Source organism: Hipposideros armiger, unplaced genomic scaffold, assembly GCF_001890085.2.
Source record: "Hipposideros armiger isolate ML-2016 unplaced genomic scaffold, ASM189008v1 scaffold_41, whole genome shotgun sequence".
Lineage (NCBI taxonomy): Eukaryota > Metazoa > Chordata > Mammalia > Chiroptera > Hipposideridae > Hipposideros > Hipposideros armiger.
Window position 1 is genome coordinate 4,947,848 of NW_017731391.1, and position 15,758 is coordinate 4,963,605.

Here is a 15,758-nt window from a genome sequence, read left to right on the forward strand (position 1 = left end):
CAAAACGACAGCAACTTGTCTGTTCCCCTTCCCCCAATTCCCCAGCACTGTTCCCATCCCCCCAATTCCCCAATAAAAATCTTAAAAAAAAAAAACTACTAGCAAATAGGAACAAACATTTTAAGTTCAGAAAGGCCTTTGGAAGAATAAAGCAGAAGATAGAAATTGCAAAGGAAAACAAATGAGATTTGATGAGCTATAATGAAGATTTTTGTATCTCAGTAGAATATTAACATAATTAAAGGACAAGTGACAAACTGGAGGGTACATGTCAGACAATGTTGAATTAACAGAAAGCTCCTACACATTTATAAGGAAATATATATATTTTTTTAAAAGGCATGAACGGACAATTTATACAGGTGATTTTTTAAAAACATCAAACTTAGGAAAAAACATTAAGATCTTAATAATAAAGGAATGAAAACTGAAAAAATCGTGAAAGTCAAAAAGATAAAGATTTATAACTCCTAGCATTGGCTATGGTGTCAGGTATGGAGCTCTTCTATACATTTCTGAGGAGTAAGTAAATTGAAATAAAGTTTCAAAGGGCATTTAAAATTAGATTTCCTAGGTCTTTGAAATGTTCATACACTTTGACCTAGTAGTTTTGGGGATCTATCCTAAGTAAAAAATTAAAGATGAAGTCAAAGTTAAATATATTCAATTAGCGTAATTTATAGAAGGAACAATTTAAAGAAATCTAGAATTTGTTTATGTGTAAGGGATTATATAAGTCCTGTTATACATTTACTGTAGATTTCTGTTTAGTCAGTGTTACAGAAAATTGACAGTGTTACAGAAAATACTTACTGATAAGAGAAAATCCTCACAAAATAGAATCAAATAATTAAATGCAGGATATAAGGATATAACACTATTTTTTTGTAGAACAATATATAAACAAATGAAAAAAAGTAGTACATGGCAAAATGTAATTGATTTTATATCAGTACTGGATTAAAGGTAACTATTGCTTCTTCTCTTTGAGTTTTCCATATTTTAAGTTATCTTCACTGAACACGTATTCCTTCTGTAGCTATTTTTTAAAGACAGATGTTATTAAAATACAAAAAAAAAGTTTATGTTATTTCAACTGTGCTTATAGAAGCCTGATTTAAATGATATTCAAACTTTGGCCACATGTTAGGGCTCCCATACCACAGAAGAATCATTCTTCTGATTATTGATTTGCTCTAAGCGTAGAAGATTGGCACATCTTACATGATAGGATGATGAGGTAGGATTGGAAATATTCAGTGGGACTTGTGCAGTAGCCAAAACTCTTCAATTCTAGCTTTGCTGTATATCCCACTGAGATGGCATTACCTGAATAAGATGTACCTTGTACATAGTTCATAATATTTGATGATTTCTTTTGAAAATTCCCCCTTTTATTCACTTAACATTGCATAGAATCTTGCATCATTGATTCTGACAAAAGCGGTAACAAATTTTAAAAACTATCATTTACATGTAAACTACCTAAAAGTTCATGTTTATTTGGTGCTATATTTTACTTCATATATTAAATTAAGAAATAAATTTGACTTTCAGGACTATGTATAAGAGAGGAATCCTTTATCTAACCTATTTCTGTAGCACTGTGAAGTGGGGTGTGGCTTTATGTGTTCGTAGGTTTGGGGAATTTACACAATTTAATGGCCTACTGAGATTTATTTTTTTACATGTAGAATATTGAAATCTAACATTTTTATGGCTATAAGGACATTGACAATGCATATTCTCATTTGAAGGTTTAAATAGTGGTGGCAAATAATTAGGTTTAAGAGACAGAGCATGTGGATGTGCTGTAAATGTCCTAAAGATTTAGGAATATTTAAATATTTCTTATAACACAAAGTATTAAATTGAATAAAATTGATCGAGGGTGATGTGCAATTTGCGGTATCTTTTTCTTAGTTCTGAAAAAGCCTAGTGACTTGTACCACCTTTTACTTCAGGTAGCACACTCACTCTCCCAGTGAGGTTGTGGCTGAACTTGAACCTAGAATAAGCAGGTAAAAGGTCCTTCTGACAGAAGTACAGGAGGCAGCTTAATGGATAACGTGTCGTGTTCCACAGCATGGGTTTCCAAGCAACATCAATTTGACCACAATATGTTTCCATGGTTTCCACACTTATCACTCTCTACCTTAGTAATGAACACCAATAAAATATGACCTGACTGGGTTATAGCAAGAGAAAAATCTGAAGAACACTCTTTTTTATAATTTCTTCTCTTATGAAACTCTTGACTGACTCCTTTTGCTAAGGCCATCCTAAATTTTACTGTACAGTACAGTGATGCGGTCATCAGCTTTCAGCATTTCAGGAGGGTTCTATGCTGCAGTCCGATCAATACCGTGTGCCTCGCCTGTGTTATTTAGGGAGAGATATCTGCCTAGGAACTGGAGTGAGAAAAAAAATGCTGAAGAGCAGCATCAACAGGAAAATGCCCACTGCTGCCAATGCCCATGAAATGCTCAAAAATCTGTACCTTTAATGGTTAAGTAACAGATGGAGCTGTCAGGTAATGGTAAAAAGAAAAATCAATTGTAATGTAAGTGATCTTCCTGAGCTGTCTAGTGAATAGGCACGCTGCATTCAACTTCCAGCTCATTGGGGCTGGATTATGTGATGGAACAAGACGGGAGCAGGTTTTCATGGCGTGATGGCTTAAAGATCACTCAGTCACAATGAGGTCCTTTTGTGGAAGACTCAACAGCTCGTTTTGTTTTCTGTGCCGTGCGTATGTCGTTTCCATCGATAGGAATTCACGGCCTGCAGTTCCTTTTAATAGAAAGTGCGCCACATTGAGGAGAAGGGCCTCGCTCCCTGTAATATGGAGCCCCCCCCCCATGTCCCCTCCTCCACTGCAGCCCTTCCTCACTGCTCTCCAGCACCTGGATTGACTGGAGTGGCCTCTCAGCTTCCCTAGTTAGGTGGGAGGCTTTACCAATGGACTTTTGGGCACCTGTCCTCACAGGTAGAAGTGGTATGAAGGGCCTTGTACCTCAAGCATTTGGCAGAGCAAGACTGGAAAGCCAGGAGCCCCTGCTCCCCACTGGGCAGAGCAGCCTGACAACAGCTGCTTGGGTTGTGACTGCTGCTGACTCCTGGCTCATGCGCATAAAATCCCTGGTGAAACATCCTAGGGGCCTGTTTTTCCTGAGCATTGGGAAAGCTCCTCAGGCGACAACTGATGACAAATGGGAAAACCAAGTTCATTTTCAATTTTATTTTTTCCCAAAAGAAAACTGTTGGGTGTGTGTGTGTGTGTGTGTGTGTGGCGGGGGGGGGGGGGGGGGGGGGGGGGGGGAGACAGAGAGAGACAGAGAGAGAGACCTGTGTTCAAGGCTAACTGAATAGAGGTTGCACAGTGACCATGAAAACTCCTACCCATTTATATCTTGGAAACCAAAGGTTAAGAGCCCCAGAATAGGGAAACCATCTTTACTTTTGAAATTCCTCAAATGTTTATGTCCAGGTTGAGAGCTCTAGTGGCCACCTTATCTATTCCATCACTTGTTAATTGTGTCACCCTGAGCAACTTATAGGTTCCTCATGTGTAACATTAAGATAGTAGTGATCCCTGCAACACAGTCGTTGTGAAGTTTAAATGAGATTAAGTATCTGATGATGTGGCATAGGATAAAAATTCAATAAATGTCACTTATCAGTATTATGAGTTCAAGGGAACAGAATAATTTTTTTCTAATTACTACACATTTTCTAGCTGTTCTATGCATAGACTGCTTTTATTCAGGAAAAAAAATAACCTTCAAGAAGTGCTTTTATTTCCCAAAGGTCTATTAAAATGTCTAGTCCTATTATGAAGGCTTGCTTTCAGCCCAACAGACATGTTCAGAAATGGGACGGATTCTGGGGCAGATGGGGCTATGGGTTTAATGATATCAGGTACATAACAACTCCCATGTTACGCAAATCTGAAAACACCCTCTGACCTGCCTCAACCAAAGAGCAAGCCAAAACCTAGCAAGTTACACAGCCAAGGAATGATTTCTGGGCTCTTGGGTCTGTTTTTATGAATTCTTTATCAATTATGTATTGAATATTTATTGAGTCCTATATGTGAAGTGTTGTAGGCTAGCTGCTTTGGGACTGTGTAAAAACATACATGACATAGTCTGGTGACCTCCAGGGGCATACATGTAGTAGAAAAACATCACCCTCAAAAATAACCACAATAAAAGTAGGTGTGGAAACCACTATCAGAGATATGTAAACATGGGAGCTCAAAACATTCACTTGTTATCCACAAAAATGTGGGGATTTTGCTGGATAATTATGCATTGAAGAAAAAGGCCTTCAAAGAGGAACAAGCAGCATAAACAAAGTGTGAAGATTCTAAAAGTGACTACTGTAAGCATAAAAATGGCAAGTTTACATTTTTTCCTATGTGTTAGGTGATATATACAGAGGGTGCCAAAACAATGTATACACATTTTAGGAAAGGAAAAAACTGTATTAAAACTGTAATACTCAATATATACCAATAAAAAAAGATGAAAACAAGTCAGATTTGACTTCTGCAATTACAAGAGGTGCTCCAAGTGGTCACCATCAGCATAATTTTAAGTTATTTTTCTTTCTTAAAATACGTATACATTTTTTGACACCCTCTGTATATACATATATGTCAAATGGATGCTAGAGAGTATGTTTCAAGGTAGTAAAAGGATTAAGCTACAAATATAAGCTAGAATAATAATGAGATTTCTAGCTATTCAGTGATGTCAAACTTCCCTAACCAGAATAAGGGGCTTTCTGGTCTAGGGTGACTTTACGGCTATGGTGTCTGGTGGCAGGTGACTAAGTGAATGTAGGTCTGGTCTGGTCAGCTTCCGGAATTTAGTGCTTCACAACAATCCTATGACACAGGTAGTGAGGTATTGTTATGTCCAGTTTACAGGTGGTAAGAATGAGGCACAGAAGAGTGACTAAAGCAAGGGCACTTGGAGAGTCTATATCAGAGCTGGAGCTAGCATCCAAATCTTGCTTGGCTGGCTTCCAATGCACTTCCATTCTCGAATCCAGGTTCTTTCTCCTTGACTCTGAAACACCTCATGTTGATTATAGAGCGGAAGGCAAAGCCTTTCTGTCCAGAGTGCACTGTAATAGGTTACAATAAGTGACAGCAAGCCTATTGTGCTTGGGCCACTTGAACTGAATGCAAATTGCAGAAATACTAATGGCTATGGTTGTGCTAATATTTACCGGAGAGGAGTTATAGGGATGGCTCTAAAGGACTTGGGAGAATCCAAGAACCTGAGCATTCAGAATTCACAGGTCATAGAATTTCAGAAGTGGGGATGCTTTGAGATCATCTAACTTCTTAGTTTTACCAATGAGGAAACTAAAGCTCAGAGAGGTCAGGTGAATTGCCAAGGTCCTATGGAGAATGGATTAGTGAAGGGCTAGGTCTCTCTTTAGTCTTAATCCACCTTATTAGTCAGGGTTCTCTAGAGAAAGAGAACCAGCAAGCTATATAATATGTTAATATATATCTTGCTGGTTCTGTGTGTGTATATATATCTATATATCTATATCTATATCTATAAAATATACATGCTGTATATAATATAATATATTCACACATATATAATATATAATAATTATTATGATTTTAATAATTATTATAATATGAATATAATATATTATATAATAATTATGTATGTGTATATGTTAATCTCCATATATACAGATTTATATATTATATATATATTTTTTATGTGAGACATATATGTATATATTATATATATTACATGTATGGAGATTTATTTATTATGAGAATGTGGCTCCCATGATTATGGAGGCTGAGACCTAGGAAGGCCAATGGTGTAAGTCAGTCCGAGCCTGAGTCCATAGGCCTCGCAAACCAGGGAATCCAATGGTATGACCCCCAGTCCAAGGAACAGAGAAGATGAGATGTTCCAGTTTCAGCAGTGAGGCAGGAAAAAAAGAAAGGTCAAATTCTTCCTTCTTTGCTTTTTGTTCTATCAGGCCCTCAACAGGTTGCTTGATGCCAACTCACATTGGGGAGGGCAATCTAATTAACTGAGTCCACCAATTCAAATGCTAAGCCCATCCAGAAATACCCTTAAAGACATACTCAGAAATAATGTTTAATCTGGGCACCTCATGGTCAGTCAAGTTGACACATAAAATTAACCATCACCCCACTTCTTATGGGGAATGAAGACCTGGGTTCTGAGTCTCTCAGAAAAAACATTAGAAGTGGCAACAAAGGAGGTGGAAAAGAGTAGATGGGTCAATAAACAGAGAAGAGTAAGCTAAGCATGACCTTGTGTGTCCAGAGGGGAAGTTGACCCTATGAACAAATCCTGCAACATTTGCCAGAACTGGGATACAAATGTGAAACTATAAACTATCCTCCCTCCCTTCTTGAAAGGCTGCCTTCAGTTTTACCATGTCGAATTTTACCATGTTCCTCTCCAGAAGAGGAAGTAGAAAAAGGGAAGTGGTCTTGAATATGTCTGAATTTTCAACTCAAAGAGACTGAGAAGTTACCAAATCTTATTAGATTTAAAAGGAATCAGTTGAATTAAGTTTTCTATATAAGGCAAATTAGGAATTCAGAGTTATGTGCTGAAATTTAGCTTTAGAAAAGAAAATTATGGTTCAGAAACACCCGAGAATATCATGCTAAAAGTTCATATTTGTAAGACTTTGGGTAAAGAAAAAAAAAAGACTCTGAGGTTAAAAAAAGGTTTTAAAAGTTCTGATCTATTCAACAGAGATGTTTGAAAATTCCTAGTCTATTCCTACAGAGAAATTCAGTGATTTGGCCAAGGTTACAAAAAAAATAAAATAATAAACAAACAAACAAATAAATAAATAAATATTAAAAAACAAAAAAAAAAACCCCAAAAAAACCAAAGGTTAGAGCAGACATGACCCAGGGATATTTTCACCCTTGACTTTTAGAATTTGTGCAAAGCAAGGGGATGCCAGGTGTTACTATGTGTTGAGTGGGGTAGAATCCTTTTATAAGCACTCTTCTGTGTTGAATCACCTTGGGACTGACATTCCTGCCCTGGGTGACCTGAAGCCCCTTTTGGTTGTGCCCATGTAGGTTGGAGAGACATTTATTGACCTGGGAGAACAGACCAGGATCTCCAGTCACGGCTGCAGGCTGCATCCGTTTGCATAAGAATCCCTGAGGCTTCAGGTAAGCAGGGAACTGGGGACTGAACTTTGATATTTGGACTTTGATAACTTGTATCCTGAATGACCAAAAGATCTGTTGGTAAGAACAGACATCAAGTTTCCAAAGGAGAAACTCCTGAAAAGGGATAGGGTAGATCACACCGGTTAGTCTGGTATACCAGAAAGCCTTTGCATGTGGGCAGAGGGCACTGGTGCACATTATACAGATCCAGTCTCCAGCCATGGTGCCTGGTGGTGGCATTGCTAAGTCATTGACCAGACTTTCTAGTTTTCCCTGTCTCCAGCCCACCACCTGTCATTCTTGTACAGAGTGCACACTTTGGGATGAGTAAGCCCGGAGTGTTTCTGGATACATTGGTAAGAGGGAACCTGAATAAAATGCTGCTGGGTACTTTTCTAATAAAATATCGTGGGGAACTCAAAAATCAGTTGAGGGGGATCATAACATAAAAAGTGCTGGGATCTTGCTTATATAAACCACAAGCTGAAAATGGTGACTCATCCTGGCTATACATGAATATCATGAATTCAAGTAGTCTGTAGATATTTTCTGTTCTGAGGTTCTCTCATTCAATACGTTAAAGTGCTCGTGGACTTTAAATATCTTGGTGGATGCTATGCTAAAATACACAGGCATGGGAAGAATACCTTGGAAAAAGTGAAAGAAGGAACTGTGAATCTCCAAGGAGCAGCCTCAGTTAATTAACTAATTAATTAATGAGTGCCCAATTTTAAATGAAAATATAATGTACTTAAAATTATTTTTTCAACTTAATAAGTTTTTTCCAATTATTCTGAGCCCGTGTCTCCATTTCACTGACAAAAGAGTGCCATTTAATGCACATTTAGGTAAGCTAACTAATTTCTTGCACATTTATTCCCCTTAACTTTTGAAGGACTACCTTATTTTCGACCCTATATGGTCACATATTCAAAGCTGACTACAAAACAAATGGTACCTGGTAATGATTTAAGTGCAGTTATAGAAATAATAACACGTATGAAGATTACTTCTGATCTTGAAATAGTCTGCCAGTGATTGTCATTACATACATACCTATTTTATTATTTTCATTATTAATTTTGCACTGGCTCCGTTTGGGGCTTAAAACAAATCAACTGTTGTGTATCAATTACATGCTTCAATAAAAAGTAATAAATAACATTATTCAAAAAAAAAAATCTAACTCCTTTTCCACATGGTACATTTTAGAGGCAACTGTTCTCAACTAGAGATGACAGAAAGGACCCTTCTGTAAGGTGCATAGTTTGTGGGGGAATAGGTCTCCTTGCAACCCCGGAGATAGAGTGTTTTTATGGTGGTGCTCCCTGGATTTCACAAAAGACACTTCTTTTGGGTGGTCCAGTTTGAGTGTTCACAGAAAGCTATGTGTGAGTAATACACCTCTACAAATGCCATGTTGGCTAGTGGGAAGAGAAATGCATTCAAGATAAAGTTACAAAGGAAATCTAATAAGAGCGTGATTATTTTGGCTTCCCATTGAATGGATCCGTTTCACCCCCATTATCTTCCTCATGCCAAGGGCTGTTAGCAGCATTTCTGGCACATGTCAGCAATGCCACTTAATACAAATGCCCTAATGATCCTTCCTCTGGGGGTGTTGCAGTCTCGTATTTCTGATATCCAATCCAGAGTCCTTATGAAACTCCAGCTACAGTTCTGCTGTGCTCTCCATGACCTGTCCTATGTCATTTAGTTTAACACATAAATTCATACTCAGAAATCTTAAGGGCATATGCTACAACTCCTTGCAGGGCCTGATGACAGCCTAAGTCGGTGCCAAACCCTGCTATGTGGAAGAGCACCGGATTTGGCGTGAGAAGCGAGCCGCCAGGTTTCCCTTTTGTAGCTGTGTGATCTCTCGCCCATATGTTGATTGTGACTTGTGCCAAGCTTGGACCTCAAGATCAATTTCATTCCCTGGTGAACCTCAGGACTGTATCACTAGATAAAGTAGCCAGGAAACACAGCAACTAGTTCCCATACAGTTTGCTATGTGCACTCCTACTCCGCCATTCAAATGCAAAACAGAAACTCAGCCAGTCTTCCCAGGAGCTGAACATCTACAGCTGTCATGGGGCTCCCGTGCGTGCTTGCTGGGGAGAGCTCAGGGTCATGGGAATTCTGTCCGTGGAGCATAATAAGGCTCTCGGGCTCCTTCCCACAGACACATAAATACTCTAATGGGGGAAAGGGCAAGGAGTTTGGCGAGGTGGAGAGCCAAGCACAGAGTCCCTGTTCCAGTCCTTAGATCTGTGCCACCTCTCCACCCCCAGTAACTGTGGGACATGGTGTCCCATTCTTCATAGGTAAAGCAGACCATGGAAATTATTTTATGAAAAGTACCTGGGAGTTTTGCTAAGCTCATTTTTTTGGTTCATTATACCATCTATTATTAATACATTATTGCATAACAATCATTTGGTCTGATTTTTTTTTAACCCCATGCACACAGTGGTGGTTTTTTCCCGTTTTTTGTGTGTGCAGACAGTGTAACGAATCATGGTCAAAGCTGAATTTTAAATTTCTATCATCTGAATATTGGCAGAAAGATTCTTTCTGATCAATGCAGGTCTTCTGAGAAATCCTTAACTTACTTTGTCACTAGGCTTGCCTTTCAAAAGGTAGAAAAATGGAGAAAATTACTATTGTGGAGGTAGGTCTGAGCAACTGGGAAGAAATGTGAGGTGAAGTGAAATAGTAAAGAACGTGGGGAGAAAGTAAGCATGTCGGCTTAGTGTTTGTAATAAACTAGGAGGGAAATGCAGCGGATTAACACAATCCACAGATTAACTGGAGGTTTTAAAAAGTAAAGACAGCTCATAAGGAATATTCTAGTAATACAATCTTGAAATAGCTTCATAATAAAGCAGTTTAAGAAACTAGTGCAGCAGGAGAAGGATTTTGAACCCCCCCCCCAAAAAAGATTCAGTGCATAAAGAAGAATGGATTTTTACAGACCCATACAGTGTAGTGTTTCTAAAAAGATGACAGCATGGCCCTATTTTATTCATTTTCATAACTCCAGCACCCACTATAATGCTAGGGTCGCCTAGGTTCTACAGTTTGGAGAAATGTTGTCCCAGGTTCTTATAGTAAGTTGCTCATGTAACCCCAGCATCTCTATTGGTAATTTATCATGAGACATGGAGAATAAGCAAGGTGTCAAAAGATGCAAAAATGTTGTGGAAGAGACATTTAGTTGCTTACCCCAATAACTAGTCTTCTTTTCCTCGTATCGTTTGTTACAGCCATGTGATTATACCCTGGTCAATTACATATAAGAGCAGGTGTTAACGTAACTTCATGGTTGACTTGAAATGACTTCTCTGGGAAGAATAGCCCTTTTGTCTCTTTGCTGCTCCGACTACTGCCATCCTGTAATAAAGCCATCTTAGACTACACCATAGTCCACAGGACAGCAGTTATATGCTGAAAACAGTGAAAAATAAAGATTGAAACCTGGATTCTTGATGAATCCATGGAACCATCATACTCAACTCTGAACTGTCTACCTCCAGACATCTTTTATTTCAGAGAGAAAACCCCTAAAAACTAAAAAAACACTCCTATATGATTATGTTACTTTGGAGTATCTGTTATGCAGCTGAACCTAATACTAACTGGTAAAATTTCCAGAGACTATCGATGGATTTCAGGGACTAGCGATAAGTGTGTGTAAATCCCAGGAAAAAACCTTAAAAAAATAATTCTAGTCACCTTGAAAGTATTTCGGGAAGGAAATTGTGATTTATAGGAGACAAGACACATTCAATAAGAATAATTATTGCCAAATGACTTTAATTTTGGGGACTTTATTATCAGATTAGTAGCTTTCATTTAAGAACCAACATTTTTAGAAGACTTACTACCATTGGGGTGCTGTTTAAAATGCTTTATGTGTATTGTCTTTTATAATCATCACAACAGGTACTATTAAAATCTCCACATAGTAAATGGTGAAATGGAGGCACAGAGGTTTAAATAACTGTACCAATGGAACACAGTTATTAAGTGATGAAGACAAGATACAAGCTCAAGGAATCTGAGTTCAGTGGTTACTACCTTAACTAGTATACTGCACTGTCTTTTAGGGGAAATACATAGACAACGAGCTTATTTTAATTTTATTCTCACTGGATACAATCTCATAATAGCGGGATGGAGAGATGACAGATGGGCATTTAGATAAATTCAACATGCTCAGCCAATGTCAGCCTGGAAGGAAGTGTTCTGGTACTTGTCAAGGTGTCTTAATCTACTCCTCTTTAAGAATCTTATTAATGGCTGCAGACATAGAAGATATATTTATCAAATGTGCAAGAAGCAGAATAAGTTCAGCCTGGAAAAGAGAAGATGCATAGAAACATGGGAGATCTCACCAAATACTTATTCTATAATTTTATAGCTTTAGCAACCTCCAGCGTCATCAGTTTAATGCCTGTCAGGGATGGTGGGAATGCAAAGTGGAGACAATATTGTAATATTTGACAATATTTTGAGAAATTACATATTCATTATCCTTTGATCCATAAGTTCCACTTAAATGACATGAATGCAAAGATACACTGGTGCAAATGAAAAAAAAAAAACCAACAAAAAAACCCCAGCACAAATTCACAAAGTTATCCATTGTACGCTAATTACATTTAACTTAGTTTTTAACAAATAAAATTGTAAGGAAAAAAGAATGAGATAGCTGGGGGTGCCTATAGATTAAAGGAGACTTAGAACTAATTGTCATGGTAGGCCCTTATTTGCATCCTGATTCAAACAAGCAGATAGAGAGAGCGTATGTTGGAGAAATGTGAGCACTGCCTGTATAGTTTAAGATATTTAGGAATAGTTTTTAATTTGGAGAGAAATAGTGGTATTGCGTTGTTACAGTCAGAGTCCTTATAGTTTAGAGAAACTGTAAATCACAATGAATGATTTTGTAAGGTATCTGGTATTTGTTTTAAAACAGATCTAGAAATGAGGGAAACTAAGTGAGGATAAAGATGAAATAAGATTTATCATAAGTTGACATTTTGCAGCTGGCTGTTGACTACAAGGGACATTCATTATTCCATTACACCAACTCTTTTATACGTTTGAAATTTTCCATAATAAAAAGTAAGAGTTAACCATACCTCCCAATTTAAAATAAAATACTGTATTTTAATTTGCTAAAAAAAAATTTCCACTTGAAATGTAAAGATGCAGATTTTTAAAAAGAAACTCACCATCAAGAAAAAAAAAAGAAAAGAAATCCTTAGGAAAAGGCTAATTGAATTTAAGTACAGGTCACAATTTGATTTGCAGCAGAACTAAGGAGCAAATTTGGCACTCTGGAAACTTAATCCAATGCTGTATTTTATGGCTGACTTTTAGACAAAGGCTCTGATGTCAGAGGAGGCGCATCGTTATCTGGGTCACTAGAGGGGAACCTATCAAACCAAAGTTATACAAAGGTATAGATTTTGACTCAAAATAACAAAAACTTTTTTTACAATTGAGGCTATTGATCAGCACAATGGCTTTTCTCTAGGTTTTAGACATCCTGGGTCAGGATGAATATGCAGAGACTGGAAGGCTCCCTGATAGGCAGGTTGTAAGGAGAATTCTTGTATCAGCTTGGAGGCTGCACCAGGTGACCTTGAAGCTCCCTTCCTACCAGATGATGCCGTCATTCTATAATGGGATGATACTTCTTGTTTCAACACGTCACTCTTGATGGAGGGCTGGCAGGTACATGGGCAGCATTAGTACCTGACTTGAAAGAAAAACACTTGATTTTCAGATACAAACTGATATAGTTCTTCACAAACTAAAAACTTTAAGACTCAAATTATTAATGCTAAATAATTAGAGTTTCAGTAGTTTGGGCCTTAGTATACTTGTGTATACCGAATTCCTAGAAAGTGTTATATACTTGGACATAGACAGTAGAGAGTGAAGGAGGCCAGCCAGGTCCTGGTCCCAGTGCCCAGTGCCCAGTGCCCGGAGGGCATGGGGACCTCCAGCCTGTCCTCCCTCCTCCCATGTGCTGCCCACGGCATCTGCCCTTGAGCTGTTTTTCCTGCATGGAAACCTGTTCTTGGACAGTTCTTTTTTGTTTTTTTTTTAAGATTTTTTTTTATGGGGGAATTGGGGGAAGGGGAACAGTGCTGGGGAATTGGGGAAAGGGGAACAGACAAGTTGCTGTCGTTTTGTTCTTCAGTCTAGTTGTGGAGGACGTTGCTTCACTGGCCCAAGTTGGCACCATCATTGCGCTCTTCCCGGGCGAGGCAGATCAGTCGCCGGCTTCTGGACGGCCGCTCACAGTGGCTGCTGGCCGTTCACACTGGCTGCTGGCTACATATGGTAGCCCATGGCAACCCACTGCAGCAGGGGTTGCACTATGCTGTCACCGGCGACTCACAGCTGCCCAGGCCCAGGTCGAGCTGTTGTTCAGCATCTTAGCTGTAGAGGGCAGTGTCACTGGCCCTTATGTGTGGGATCCGAACCGGGGCCCTCTGGCGTCCCAAGCCAGCTTTGAAACAACGCGCCACTCGGCCGGCCCCCTTGGACAGTTCTGATGCCCACCTTGTAGAGCCAAGTGTGAGCTTAGAGAAATGTCAGCATTCCCAACCACTTTCCTTCAAGCTTTATTTCTAATCAGAATAAAAACATTTATTCCTCTCTAAAAAAGAAGTTCTATTGTCAATAAATAACGGAATAAGGGTTGAGGTGGGTGTTCTGAAATGACACAGTATAATCCATCCAGCTATTCTGGTGATTCCAGAGAGAAACTAACCACAGAGTCTGCATCGGAGTGGGTCCGGGGCCCTGCTGAATGTCAGGCTGAAGGTCACCACCATCCAGGACCTCAGAGCATAGCTTCTGCCTCTCTGTCTCTCTGTGAGTTACATGCATCTCAGCTCCATTCTACATGGAATATTTGTAATCTAATTCTAATAGCCCCTACATTTCAAGAGATGGATATAAACACCAGATGGATATTACAAGAAAATTGGATTGCTCGGCAGTGAGTGAGATATGAAAGGCCTTTTCCCAAACAAGCAGTAGACAAAGTTATAACAGTAAGTTGTATATGAAATAAAATGGTTCATAGATCAGGGGTGACGCTGCCTTTTGTTAAGCGTGAAATTGTTCCTTCTGTTGGGCAGAATGAGGATAAAAAAAAGAAACACGAATGGTTTCCTACCCATTTATTATGTTATGCTCTGCCTCAATTCACAATTCCTAAATATCTACCTATATCTGTAAATGTGGCAATAAGATTCTTCAAAAGGCTACATATTTAATGTATTTTCATGCTTGGTCCACAGCAGATAAATTATTCCTAGCTCTAGAATTCTATACAGTTGGCTTTAAATAGTCACCTGCTAGATTTCCAACGTGATAGATGAAAGTGTTCTGCATCCATTACTCAATTATATCTCTTCTTTTAAACTTCAGGCCATATGTTAATGCGCCCTTGACACTGTCTTCTAGCTCTTCCATCTTTCTTAGTCATTTCAGCACTTGGCTCAGATTTTTGCTTCTTATGCCACTCTGCCAACATCCTTGGAGTCCCAGCCAAGTTTATGACTATTCTGATTCCTTACCATGTAGCACATAACACCTTGTATTGAAGTTTTTATAAGTACATTTTTATGCCCCTATACCCTGAAACTGTAACAAAGTTGCATTTCCCATACAGAGACCATAATGGTGTGCTGCAAATAATGTGAGCTTAACCAATATTTGCTATGACCCAGTGTGTGGTAGGGACAGCTTTTATCTTGAGCTTACCCTTCTCACCATCCCCATCACCTTAATTCTCCTTGCAGTCTAGCATATATCAAGGCTATGATAGTAGAAGAGGGCTTTTAAAATGTAAGTTGGCTGAGAAGATGTACTTTTATGAAAATTCATGAGAAAACTGAGGAAACTAATCCCAGTGCAAAATGTCTGCTCATCCCTTTGTCTCTCCTCCACAGGCCAGATTACTGAGAGGCCCCTGTCCTTCTCGCTAATCTCCAAGCTTTCAAAGGTCTCTGTCGAGCCATGGATCCAACATCTAGTAATTCACCCCAGGGGCAGAAACAACTGGAGGCAGCAGTGACTAGTATGTATGTATGTATGTATGTATGTATGTATGTATGTATGTATGTGTCTATTTATTTATTTTGGTGATGGGGAGCAGAAGGCTGATTAGCAGGGCTATAAAGGGCTTTGGAAAAAGATCATCAGGGTGAGAAATGGGGGTGCTCTCTATCCAACAACGGGGCTCACTAAGGCTGGACAGCAGGTTGGAATAGGTAACGGAAGCTGTTTACAGATCATGATCTTGTGGACTGTGAAAGGTTCTCTAAGATTCCATATAAGCATTTAATTCAATCTTTATGTCCTGAAGCAAGTGGTAGGATTACACTTATGATTAGTGCAATCTCAAGGTCTAGGTGACGTACAACCTTAGGTGAGGAAGGGTTGGAAAAGGAAAGAAAGATGCTGGGGGTGCCAAAAAAATGTATACAAGTGAACACTTTGGTCA

General features: G+C 38.8%; 1 long non-coding RNA gene across 2 annotated transcripts in view; it reads left to right on the plus strand.

Annotated features, from left to right (window-relative positions):
- LOC109380895 (uncharacterized) overlaps nt 1–15,758 on the plus strand; it is a 270,700-nt gene that overhangs the window by 237,418 nt on the left and 17,524 nt on the right. For both annotated transcript variants that reach the window (XR_002123579.1, XR_002123580.1), the window contains exons 2-4: nt 7,121–7,216; nt 14,004–14,119; nt 15,205–15,332. This is a non-coding gene — a long non-coding RNA (uncharacterized LOC109380895). The remainder of the gene's footprint in view (nt 1–7,120; nt 7,217–14,003; nt 14,120–15,204; nt 15,333–15,758) is intronic.